The 12,803-nt window shown below is 38.6% G+C and overlaps 2 protein-coding genes and 1 pseudogene across 9 annotated transcripts in view; 2 read left to right on the plus strand and 1 right to left on the minus strand.

The window, feature by feature from the left end:
- LOC146454235 (uncharacterized) overlaps positions 1-12,803 on the minus strand; it is a 223,135-nt gene that overhangs the window by 180,997 nt on the left and 29,335 nt on the right. The window lies entirely within an intron of this gene.
- Positions 1-12,803, plus strand: part of LOC146454239 (uncharacterized) — a 113,163-nt pseudogene that overhangs the window by 68,309 nt on the left and 32,051 nt on the right. Inside the window, exons 25-27 of the transcript XR_014859298.1 lie at positions 122-244; positions 413-535; positions 704-826. The product of XR_014859298.1 is annotated as an uncharacterized LOC146454239 (transcript). The remainder of the gene's footprint in view (positions 1-121; positions 245-412; positions 536-703; positions 827-12,803) is intronic.
- LOC146454240 (uncharacterized) overlaps positions 1-12,803 on the plus strand; it is a 35,237-nt gene that overhangs the window by 16,264 nt on the left and 6,170 nt on the right. The window lies entirely within an intron of this gene.

A 12,803-nucleotide genomic window follows, 5' to 3' on the forward strand; every position in this document is an offset into this window, starting at 1 on the left:
TCAACGTGAGTTTAAGAAGTCATGACAGACAATTTATTATCAGCCATGTCTAATCCAAAAACATTCCTACTGCAAGGTGTTATTGTATAGTTGATATTGGTATTTGTCTTCTCTCCACTAGATATTGACGAATGCACAACCCACACGCATGACTGTGACGTGAATGCTGTGTGTGCTAACACTGTAGGTTCTCACAAATGCACCTGCAAATCTGGATTCACCGGGAGTGGAAAATCATGTTCAGGTAATTAGAATTACTATGTATTGCTGCTTGTAACTTAAACTATTTTTTCAACATAAGTTTAAGAAGTCATGACAGGCAATTTATTATCAGCCATGTCTAATCCAAAACCATTCCTACTGCAAGGTGTTATTGTATAGTTGATCTTGGTATTTGTCTTCTCTTCACTAGATATTGACGAATGCACAACCCATTCTCATGACTGTGACGTGAATGCTGTGTGCACTAACACTGTAGGTTCACACAACTGCACCTGCAAATCTGGATTCACCGGGAGTGGAAAATCATGTTCTGGTAATTAGAATTACTATGTATTGCTGCTTGTAACTTAAACTATTTTTTCAACGTGAGTTTAAGAAGTCATGACAGAAAATTTATTATCAGCCATGTCTAATCCAAAAACATTCCTACTGCAAGGTGTTACTGTATAGTTGATCTTGGTATTTGTCTTCTCTCCACTAGATATTGACGAATGCACAACCCACACTCATGACTGTGACGTGAATGCTGTGTGTGCTAACACTGTAGGTTCTCACAAATGCACCTGCAAATCTGGATTCACCGGGAGTGGAAAATCATGTTCTGGTAATTAAAATTACTATCTATCGCTGTATGTAACTTATTATCAGTTTAAAAGGTCATGACAGACAATTTATTATCAAGTACGTCCAATCAAACCTATGCCTAGACTAGGAACTTAATTCATTGACTTAATCGGCTTATAATTTCTAACGTGCAGTCGGTTTCCCTTACGTTCCTATTACTTCCGCAGGAATTCTTTAGAATTTTGCTGTTATCTTGGCCGAGTTCATTAGCTTTCAGTTCAGATACAGTGGCAAAGTCTCTCACTCGCATTGTATTGCTTGTACAATCCACGCAGTAGACGAGATGCGAATCACCTAAAAGTATTTTCAAATTCGCCTGGTGTAACTTTCATTGATCTTCGCAATGTCTCCCATCCATAACGTTAAAGTATAGGAAGCATCTGTTTAATTTACATTGCTACTCTTTCAGCTTTATCAGCTCTATTTTCATTTACAACAAATGGTCGCAAGGGACGTTTTGGGGTCATCCAGACGTTCACAGTTCCAAAAACTGCTCGCTACTTGATCAAAGCCTGGGGCGCGCGAGGAGGAACGCACTAGTACAACTATGGACACAACCCAGGAACGTACTATGGTGGGAGGGGTGCCTCTAAGGAGGGCATATTCACACTGAATAAAGGAACTGTACTGAACATTGTGGTGGGTCAGAGGGGAGGTGATTCAGTAGAGGTAAAGGGAGGAAATTCCACTAGCAAGACTGCAGTTGAACTGGGACTGTCTGTGGAGGACCACGCTGGCACAGGGGGAGGGGGAGGGAGTTTTGTTTATACCGCAAGTAACGTGCTCTTGTTAGCTGCTGGAGGTGGAGGGGGTGCTTCTGCTGGATATAACGGGGTAGATGGTCAGTCAGCTACTAGTGGCACCAGTAGCGTGGGTACTACTTCATCTCAGGTTCGAAGTGGAGGAACTGGGGGGCAGCCAGGTCAGTGTAACAATGAAAGTGCTAGTTACCATGGGGGCGTGGGTGCGGGTTGGCTTGCTCAGGGATGTGCAAGGGCCGGATCAAGTCATGGTGAGACAGGAGGGTCACGTGCTCAGGGCTGGGTGGGAGGAAGAGCTGGAAATATGAATAGCGGATATAATGGAGGACCAACCCCTGGGGCTGTTGGTGGGTTTGGGGGTGGTGGAGGGGGATCGGAAGATAATGGTGCATCAGGTGGAGGAGGGGGTTACTCTGGGGGAGGAAGCGGTACCCATGCAAAACAAGCTGGAGGTGGAGGGGGTTCGTATTGTAGTGGCACCAGCTGCTCTGGTTTAAATGGCGGTAACTCCAAAGATGATGGTCGTGTCCAGATTTTTGAGTTGTAAGGGATTATAAAGTAAAGCTCCAATTTACATTTAAATTCGCCTTCAGATATAACAAATACCTCTTTAAAAGTAAAGTAAATCAGAGATGGATAATTAAATCGGTTGTCAATTTCTTAAATAGTGTGTCGCCCTCCAAACTGATAATAGTTTTTACATAAATTCATAAATAGTCTCGGCCAAAGCAAATGAAGCTTCAAAGAAGATAAAGTTGGTGGTTGTTTTTAATACAGTGAGTAGACCACCAACAGCTGGTTGGATTAACATACGTGATCGTTAAAGAAAACACTGGCATGAGCTAGTCTTTGGAAGGAATAAAAAGTAGTCTCATTATTTTTATTTGCATTCTGGTTTATAATTAGTAATCCACTGTTCAAAAAAAGATGGCGAGTGGTACATTTACTCATAATCAAACAAATACTCATAAAAAAGCAAAGAAAAGTTTTAAGAACTTCAAACCTAGCATACACAATGTTGATAGCACAGGGACGAATTTCACAAAAAAATATGGCTTTCTATGTGTCTATTGGCTGTGTTAGGTTCGCAAGGTATTGTGGTACAGTGTAATATGTACAGCCGCCATGTTAATCCGTACAGTGGTATATTCTTTTCATAGCTATTACGTCACGCTGTTTGAGCAAATCTTTTGTTTGTTTTTCTTGGATACTAAGGTCAATAATACCTCCCTTTGCAGCCTGTAGTACAACGAGAGACGAGAGGGGTGGGGGGGGGGGGGGGGTGGGAGGTTGTTGGGGGCTAGATTCTTTCAGGTCAGGATACAAGGCAGGGGTTACCAGCTGTTTGACTGCCCGCAGGGTGATTACTTTATAGCTAGCAAGTGATGTAGAACTAACCATATGATTACGAAGTACAGCCGAACCTCTTTATTATGAACACCAGGGGGACAGGAATAAGTGTCCGCATTATAGAGGTGTCCGTTTTAGAGAAGGGAACGAGGCTTTATATGGATTTCGGTCCCTCAGGGACCAAGTGAATTGTCCGTAATAGAGAGGTGTCCGTATTATAGAGGTGTCCATTTTGGAGAAGGAGGGTTATATGGATTTCGTTCCCTCAGGGACCAACTGACTGTCCGTAATAGAGAGGTGACCGTAAGGAGAGGTTCCACTGTAGTTTCCAGACTTTCGTACATCTTAAGAAGAAAGAGTAACTATAAACTAGTCAATTGATCTGCCATTGTTGTACACTGTACCCGGGAGGGCACACAAGTTCAGTTATCAGTGTTAACTTAAAGGCTGCAAGGATAGCTGATGGAATTATATCGTTAGATGAGTTCTCGTAGCTGCTTAGCGTACCTTCTATCCTATCACTAGTTACTTAACCCTTTTAAGGGGAAGTATCATGGAGATTTTGAACTTTTATTGTGAAAATGGAGCGACAACACCTTCACTGAGTTACAAAATATTTCTACAACATCAAGAAAAAGAAATCAACTGAATTCCTGAAAGGAAAAACTCATGACCTGCTCTAGTGCATTTTGGGTACGAAAACGCGAGAACTTACACAGCTTAATTTTTTCAAGTTGCAGTCTATTTTAACCCAGTCCATCTGTAGCCAGAGACACTCATCGGTTGCGATAGTACACTGGGGTGATAATTTACAACAAATTTGAGCAATACATTTAGATTTATGTTGATAACAAAACGTTTTGAAGCTTTTGATACAACACCAAATTCCCGTGATATTTCCTCTTTAAGCCCTAACAGTGATCAGCATCAAACTTCTCCTTGTACTATCATTGCTTATTGAACCCTCAGACAGGAGTCCTGAGGTGATGAGAAGCAAGGGTATGATCACCCAAGGTAAATTTTTTTGATATTTTAATAATTACTTACCAATGCTTTAATAAGAAAAGTATGAGGACAAGTTAGGAGAATTTGTTCTTTGACATTAGAGGTTAAAGGGTTAATTAAGGGACAAATTGTAGGTTCCCGGATTGATTTAGCCAGAGCATAAATTTATAGTAGTGTTAAGATATGGCTGGTTCACTTAGTATGAATATTCCCTGTTGTCTTTGTTTCATAAATTTATCACTGGTCTGGGAAGAACAGTGCAAGGAAAGGAGGGGAGAATGTTACGGATTAAATTGACGGACAAATTATTCCTTTAAATGAAAACTAAGGGAATGGTGTGAAGGAACTGCTTAAGAGATTTGATTCTCCATACGACAAAAGACGTTCTCCCTCCGCCAAGATAACCTATTTTCTCCGTCCTGTTAGGGTGTGTAGCAAGCGCGTACGTATACTGTGCAAGGATAATCGACGGAAGGCGAGCGACTCATGTCCAAAAGTACGCCAGCACTTGCTACAAAGGTTACTGGCCAGGTAACTGGAGTACGCATGCACGCAAGTCGACAGGTGTACGTTCCTTTCAGACCAGTGCTTGTGGGTTTACTGCGCTGGTGGAAATCGAGACAGCTGGGTGTAGAAATCGTTTAGGTTAATGTTTGTATCCAAGTTAGTGTTGAATTGAAGCCCATTTTAAACTGTTAATTAACACGTGAAGAATAATTAAATGTGGTAATGACGAGTTCGTTAGTATTTTTCTTCAAAATCTACTCTACTTTGTCATGAGTCCCGTTGTCTTCGCCATTTTATTTATTTTTTATACACTGAACTGATTTAATTTGTTTCTGCAAGCAATTGGTCCCTTTACAGTTTACGGTCACATGATACAGAATCCACCATGCTGGAGAGCAAGTTGCACACTGGGACATCCGAAACAAAGCGACTCCATCCAGTCAAACTTGAATTTTCTTTGTTTTGGATGTCCCAGAACGTAGCTTGCTCTCCAGCGAGGTGAATTTTGTACCATGTGACCGTTAACTGAAGGTCCCATTGGTCAGCTACAAATTAAAAGGTGCGAATTCAGAGACCTTTACATTCTTGTACGAAGACGGAGACGAGATTTCAACTTTTCTTGGGGAAGTACCCAGAAGAGAAACAGCCAAGGAAGCTTTATTTCACTCTTTGTGAGCGACGAACTTGACGCAATTGTTTTGAATGATGATATCTAAGCCCTTTCATAACTCCAAAATGACGAGATCCCTTAGGTTTCGAGGACTTGTTTTTGCCACTACACCGTTCTCACAAAACTCGTATCGTTTTCCCGCCAAAATGACACTGGTTCACGCACGCGTTCTCTATTGGAAAACCTCATACTCGTACAAGCATCTAAGGATCTTTAATGTTTTCACGGATACAATTCTTTACAGTCACAGTCTATCCTGAACTTGTCCTCGTCGCTTCGCAAATCCTCAAACTGCGGAATGAAATGTATATTTTTCCAACAATCTGGTCTTATAAGCTATAATATCGTCTCAAAATCGAATTTAGTTCAAAAGTTTGAAGTTTCCTTTATTTGCTGTTTACGTCTGTTGTGTTCGGTCAGAATAATTGTTTTGGTGTTGGTTTCACAACACTCGATTGAAAACCGCTCCATTGGACTGATTTGCTGGGATTTTTGCCTCCTTTCTTGGGGCTCTAAGAACACTCTATGCGACTCAAAAGCAACACAATTTGGGTTTTGGTTGCCAAACAACCATTTAATGTTCGTGGGTGACTACTATTGCGATAGTTGAAATACCATCGCGGCGCTATTACGATATAAGTGATACTATAGCGATACTATTAAAGAAATAAAAAACGCGCCGAGTGCATTGTTGAGTTATATAAGCACGCGGGAATTTTTAAGAACACGAGAGAAGTGCAGAGAGGCACGAGCCGTAGGCGAGTGCCTCTCTGCACTTCTCGAGTGTTCTTAAAAATTCCCAAGTGCTTATATAACTCAACAATGCACGAGGAACAAGTTTTTTTATTTCTTTTATAAAATGTAAACAATCGCAACTCCTCAGACAAGTGCAAATTTTAATGAATCAACATCAAGTTTCTCCTTACACGAGATAACGCGTAATTTAATAGCGCGCGCTCTTGCCGATCACGACACGATCACGACAGGGCACGCGACAGCGCGCGCAATCAAGTAGAAAGTCAAACTGTTTTAGTTTTTCGTCACATCATAAGCAAGTTCAAGAAGTTAACTCCAAGTTAAGTTTAAGTTTTAAGGTGTTGAGAAACAAGTTGAAGTTAATTAAAAGTCTGGAAACCTCAGTACAAGAGACTGTTTTTTGCGAATCGCTGGAGTGACAGTGCATTCTGTCTCTGAATTTCTCAGATTTTTCACAGGCAAAAATTTTGACGTGTGCTTCGTGCATATGTCGATTATAATGCACGCACCATACGTATGCTTCGTGAATTGTGGAGTTATACAGACCTCAGTTTGACCAATCACAGTGCTTGCTTGACCCTGGCTATTTTATAATACGATATAGGTGATACCATTGCGATACTATTACGATATTAGTGACACCATTGCGATACTATTGCAATGTTGCAATTGATATCTTCACTCAATATCAGATCGTGCGTTGTTATACAGAGCGACTACTTGCCGCCTCTTTAAGTAAGATGAATCCTAAGTGTTGTTTTGGAGCAATAGACTATTGTAAATCCAATAACAGACTATTGTCAACAAACAATACTTAGGATACATCTTAATGAAGGAGGGTTTCGTCAACCTAGCCCCTGAAACAAGCTTCTATCAAACAAACAGAAAGCAAACTTGTATTTTAAATTTTAATGCTCCTGGTTTCACGACAACGAAAGACACTGATGAGCAGCGAACAAGAGATGAATTTTTCAATCACAGAGAAAGGACTACAGGAGATTATTTGAAGGGGTGAGTGGAATAAGGCCCTAAGTGACTTTTGATTTAAGGTCAAATTCTCTTTTTGTTTCACAAGCGAATACAAGTAAATTTGGGAGGAGAATTCAGCAATCTAGCAGAAGTCATTAAGGGCTTTTTTCCAGGCACCCCTTCATTTGATGACTACTGTAACTATCGATAGTTGAGAAAACTTTTGTGATGGTTATCGATAGCTGAAATCGTGGCCCTCGAATTACTGTAAGTTGGAATCCTAACTATCGCGATAAATCGATCACTTTTTCAGTAGTTCGATGTATTGTTATTCCTATGCTAGTAATTCTTCAGTTTTCACAATTTGTGGAAAAAGAAATACTCCCTCACCGTTGAGAAAAGTGAGCAAGTGGGGCTAAGTAATGTTTAAAACATGAATTTTTCGAACGGCTTCAAAAACATTCCTGGAAAAGCGTGTGACAAGAGAGTTCATAATAATGATTCTTTTGTGAACGTTGGAAATTAGTATACGAGAAAAACATTAAACGCCGCATACTAATAAGGAGGAGGTTTTATCAAGTTTTAAAACCACTGCGTGTGATGTTTTATCGACCATTTGATAGATCAATAGGCTTATGAATTATTAATGCCTTTTTGAAAGCCGTGTGCAGATTGGTTAAAAGCTTATTTTTACACAAAAATAAGCCAATTCAAAACGTAATTCAAAAAGCGCGAGAAAAGGCTTATTTTCAAAATAGGAAACTTGTTGTGGTTACTTTGGATTGTTGAAGTGGAGAATGCGCAATAGATGAAATTACTTTTTATGGTGTTACTGAATAAGTTTCAATATACTCAAGATAGCCATCAAGAAATAACACAAAACCTACTCCGCACGTGACAGGCTGTCATTCCCGCCACAATATGGCCATTCCCTGATGACGACATCGACATCCGGGACATTGCAGCTCGGGGAAATAAACTCATAAAGGGTTGTGGTATTGATCTGTCAAAGTACAAGTGGTGGAAAATGCGCGAAACCGATGCCAGCGAATTCAATTTAATGACAGTTTGTCAAAGAATCTAAGAAGACAGTGGTATACATAGCCGTGTGCGGATTGGTTAAAAGCTTTTTTTACACAAAAAGTGGCCAATTCAAAACAGCTCATTTTCAAAATAGTTTGATTTGAGGAAACTTGTTGTGGTTACTTTGGATTCTTGAAGAAATGGAGAATGCACAATCAATGAAATTACTTTTTATAGTATTATATACACAGGGTGCCCATCAAGATGTAACACAAAACCGACTCCGCCCGTCACACGGATAGAAGCGCCTAATGACGTTTGTGTGAAAGGCATTCCGGAGCATTTTAATTAACAGGGTTTAACCGAATTTAAGCGTATGAAAAAATTACAAGTTGCAATTAAAGGCTTTCTGACCGAGCCTTTCCCAAGGTGGGTTTGAGCAAATTTTGCCAAAATTATAAAATCATTTCCAATCCAATTGATTTTATTTTCTTCTGTGTTTGTGTCCAGCTTACTACATTTCCAAATTTCTTATTTTTTTTTTACCCTCACCCAAAAGAGAATAATTTTCGTTTCTTACTTGAAGGGAAAAGAAGAGGTAACAATATAGTGACGAGAAAGTAAACTGTAGCTTCCGAACACATGAATTGAAAAATTAAACATTCTTACAAAATTTACAGAAAGGCAATGAAGGATGTTATTTCTTCCGCCATAATGGAGGGTGAAGCGAAATGACGACAGCCCTTAATAATTAATTACTTAAAGTTCAAACATTAAGACAATGTCATGACTTCAGATGAATACCTTATCAATATCCTTACTAATTACCCATTGTTGGGAAGAGCAGTATTTTCCTTCCGAAAGAGAAAAGAAGATCTTATATTGAAGCTTGTTCACCAATGATCAGGCGTTTGTTTTATACCCTATTGTTTCAGTATCAGCTAAGAAAGGGTTGTACTATTGATCCGTCAAAGTATAAGTGGTGGAAAGTGCGGGAAACCGATGCCAGCCAATTTAATGCTAGTTTGTTACATTCAGAATCTTAGAAAGAAAAAGATTAACAGTTGTGATGTATATCGGTGGTTTTATAATAAGAAACTTAACGCCAGACACACACTTGGCCAATTTGAAGTTTACAAATGTAAATGGTGCCCTTTGTCTAGTGACGCACGCAAGCTGGTAGTCTTGCTTGTTTGCATGTTAACATGCGTGATCAAAACATGTTAAAGCAACATTGAAGACGCAATCACCTGCTAACAGTCTAGAAATTCGTTACATCAAGCTATTAAAAGCGAGGGCCTGATGGTCTATTGAGCGCTCCTGTTGAAAACGTTTTTCAAACATATCGGTAAGTGAATTCACACTAAATTCTTAAACTAGTTCGTATGATTTTTGCATAGGTGTGGTAACTGAGTGGAGATATGGATATATATTTTTTTACTAACAAGAAACTGACCTTCATAATAGGACAACCGGGTTCTGTAATTTTAATTTAAGTTGCACTCGCTGAAAGAAATGTACTGAAGGTAGCCAAACATTCACTGTAAGGGCTATCACAGTAATCAGGAACGTGCTTAAGGCCGACCTCAAGCGGAGCCCAAGAGAAAAAAGTTTTAAACGTTCACTTCTTCACGTCGATTTTAAGAAATCAAATTCTTACGCAATCACTCATGCAAGCCAGTTTTTAATCTCGATAAATAGCCGCTACGTAACAACCTTCCTACCTACCTAGCAAACCCAAGAAATTGGGTCTCGGTTTTTAGGTCGGTAATGATTCCTGATCAATTTTCTAATACATGAGGTATAACGTAGATGTCTACAGTATTCAGTCCACATTTTTGGAGGTAAAAGAAAAATAAGAAATTTGGAAATGTAGTAAGCAGGACACAAACTAACAGAAGAAAAACTGGATTGCAAAAGATTTTATGATTTTGGCAAAATTTTTTTCCAATAAAATGTAATCTACGTTTTTGCTCTAACCCTAGCCTTCTTGGAAAAGGCTCGGTCAGAAAGCTTTTAATCTCAATTTTCATTTTTTTTTCATACGTTTGAATTGTTAAACACTGTTAAAATGCTCGGAAATACCTTGGCTTAAACACAAACGCTATTACACTATCCAAGCTACATCACTAACACTTTAAAAAAAAACCCTTTATTTCGGAGAAGTTTGTTAAAGGAATACCGGGCGAGGCCTTAATATTGAGGCTTGATTGTATAATGTTAACGTTTGGAGTTAAATAGACAAGAGTATTCTCTAATACAGGCAAGGAACGACTTCAAAACAGCAGGTAACACAATCGGACCATACCAAAGTAAAATCAGAGTCATTCTGTATTCTTTAGAGTTTGTACCATTTTTTCTTCTCTCTCTCATTCCCATATAAGAATGACATGTCGGTTCATGTAGTCAAGTAAAGTAACATGTTAAACGACGGACACGTGTAAAGTCTGACCATCTGAATACGCATCGTACAAGCATGCCGAAACCAAACGAGGGTATAACATGTTTGATCAGTTTTAAAATGTCTAGTGACCCAAAAAACGAAGATTAACTTCATGGTCGGGTCGTAAAGATATTTACATAAAAGAAGAGCTTGGCTCAAACTATAAAAGCGTAGAGATATCTAAAGCTAGTCAGTGGAATTAACAAACTTCTCCGGGAGTAAAGGGCTTTTCAAATGTTAGCGATGTAGATTGGATAGTGTAATGGCGTTTGAGTTTAGGCCAAGGTATTCACGAGCATTGTAACAGTGTTTAACAATTCAAGCGTATGAAAAAAATTAAAAATTGCGATTAAAGGCTTTCTGACCGAGCCTTTCCCAAGGTGACAAAAGGTGGGTTTGAGCAAATTTTGCCAAAATTATAAAATCGTTTGCAATCCAGTTGATTTTATTTTTCTTCTGTCAGATTGTGTCCTGCTTACCTACATTTCAAAATTTCTTATATTTTTACCTTCAAAAATGTGGACTGAATACTATAGACAACTACCTCATGAATTAGAAAATTGATCAGCAATCATATCAGAGAAGAGAATTATTTTCTTTTTTTACTGGAAGGGAAAAGAAGAGGTAACAATATAGAGACGAGAAAGTAAACTGTAGCTTCCGAACACATGAATTGAAAAATTAAACATTCTTATAAAAGTTACAGAAAGGCAATGAAGGATGTTATTGCTTCCGCCATAATGGAGGATGAAACGAAATGACGACAACCCTTAATAATTAATTACTTAAAGTTCAAACATTAAGACAATGTCATGACTTCAGATGAATACCTTATCAATATCGGTACTAATTAACCATTGTTAAGAAGAGCAGTATTTTCCTTCCGAAAGATAAAAGAAGATCTTACATTGAAGCTTGTTTACCAATGATTAGGCGTTTGTTTTATACCCTATTGTTTCAGTATCAGCTAAGAAAGGGTTGTACTATTGATCCGTCAAAGTATAAGTGGTGGAAAGTGCGGGAAACCGTTGTCAGCCAATTTAATGTTAGTTTGTTACATGCAGAATCTTACGAAGAAAAAGATTAACAGTTGTGATGTATATCGGTGGTTTTATAATAAGGAACTTAACGCCAGATACACACTTGGTCAATTTGAAGTTTACAAATGTAAATGGTGCCCTTTGTCTGGTGACGCACGCAGGCTGGTAGTCTTGCTTGTTTGCATGTTAACATGCGTGATCAAAACATGTTAAAGCAACATTGAAGACACAATCACCTGCTAAAAGTCTAGAAATTCGTTACATCAAGTTATTAAAAGCGAGGGCCTGATGGTCTATTGAGCGCTCCTGTTGAAAACGTGTTTCAAACATATCGGTAAGTGAATTCACACTAAATTCTTAAACTAGTTCGTATGATTTTTGCATAGGTGTGATAACTGAGTGGAGATATGGATACATATTTTTTTTTACTAACAAGGAAACTATCCTTCATAATAGGACAACCGGGTTCTGTAATCTTAATTTAAGTTGCACTCACAGAAAGAAATGTACTGAAGGTAGCCAAACATTCACTGTAAGGGCTATCACAGTAATCAGGAATGTGCTTAAGGCCGACCTCAAGAGGAGCCCAAGAGCAAAAAGTTTTAAACGTTCGCTTCTCCACATCAATTTTAAAAAATCAAATTCTTACGCAATCACTCATGCAAGCCAGTTTTTAACCTCGATAAATAGCCTTACGTAACAACCTTCCTACTTACCTAGCAAACCCAAGAAATTGGGTCTCGGTTTTTTAGGTCGGAAATGATTCCTGATCAATTTTCTAATACATGAGGTATAACGTAGATGTCTACAGTATTCAGTCCACATTTTTGGAGGTAAAAGAAAAATAAGAAATTTGGAAATGTATTAAGCAGGACACAAACTAACAGAAGAAAAACAGGATTGCAAAAGATTTTATAATTTTGGTAAAATTTTAATTCTAATAAAATGTGAACTACGTTTTTGCTCTAACCCTAGCCTTCTTGGAAAAGGCTCGGTCAGAAAGCTTTTTTTTTTTCATACGTTTGAATTGTTAAACACTGTTAAAATGCTCGGAAATACCTTGGCTTAAACACAAACGCTATTACACTATCCAAGCTACATCACTAACACTTTAGAAAAACCCTTTATTTCGGAGAAGTTTGTTAAAGGAATACCGGGCGGGGCCTTAATATTGAGGCTTGATTGTATAATGTTAAGGTTTGGAGTTAAATAGACAAGAGTATTCTCTAATACAGGCAAGGAACGACTTCAACAACAGCAGGTAACACAATCGGACCATACCAAAGTGAAATCGGAGTCATTCTGTATTCTTTAGAGTTTGTACCATTTTTTCTTCTCTCTGTCATTCCCATATAAGAATGACATTTCGGTCCATGTAGTGTAGTAAAGTAACATGTTAAACGACGGACACGTGTAAAGTCTGACCATCTGAA

The sequence above is a fragment of the Pavona decussata genome, unplaced genomic scaffold, assembly GCF_977016875.1.
Source record: "Pavona decussata unplaced genomic scaffold, jaPavDecu1.1 SCAFFOLD_307, whole genome shotgun sequence".
NCBI lineage: Eukaryota > Metazoa > Cnidaria > Anthozoa > Scleractinia > Agariciidae > Pavona > Pavona decussata.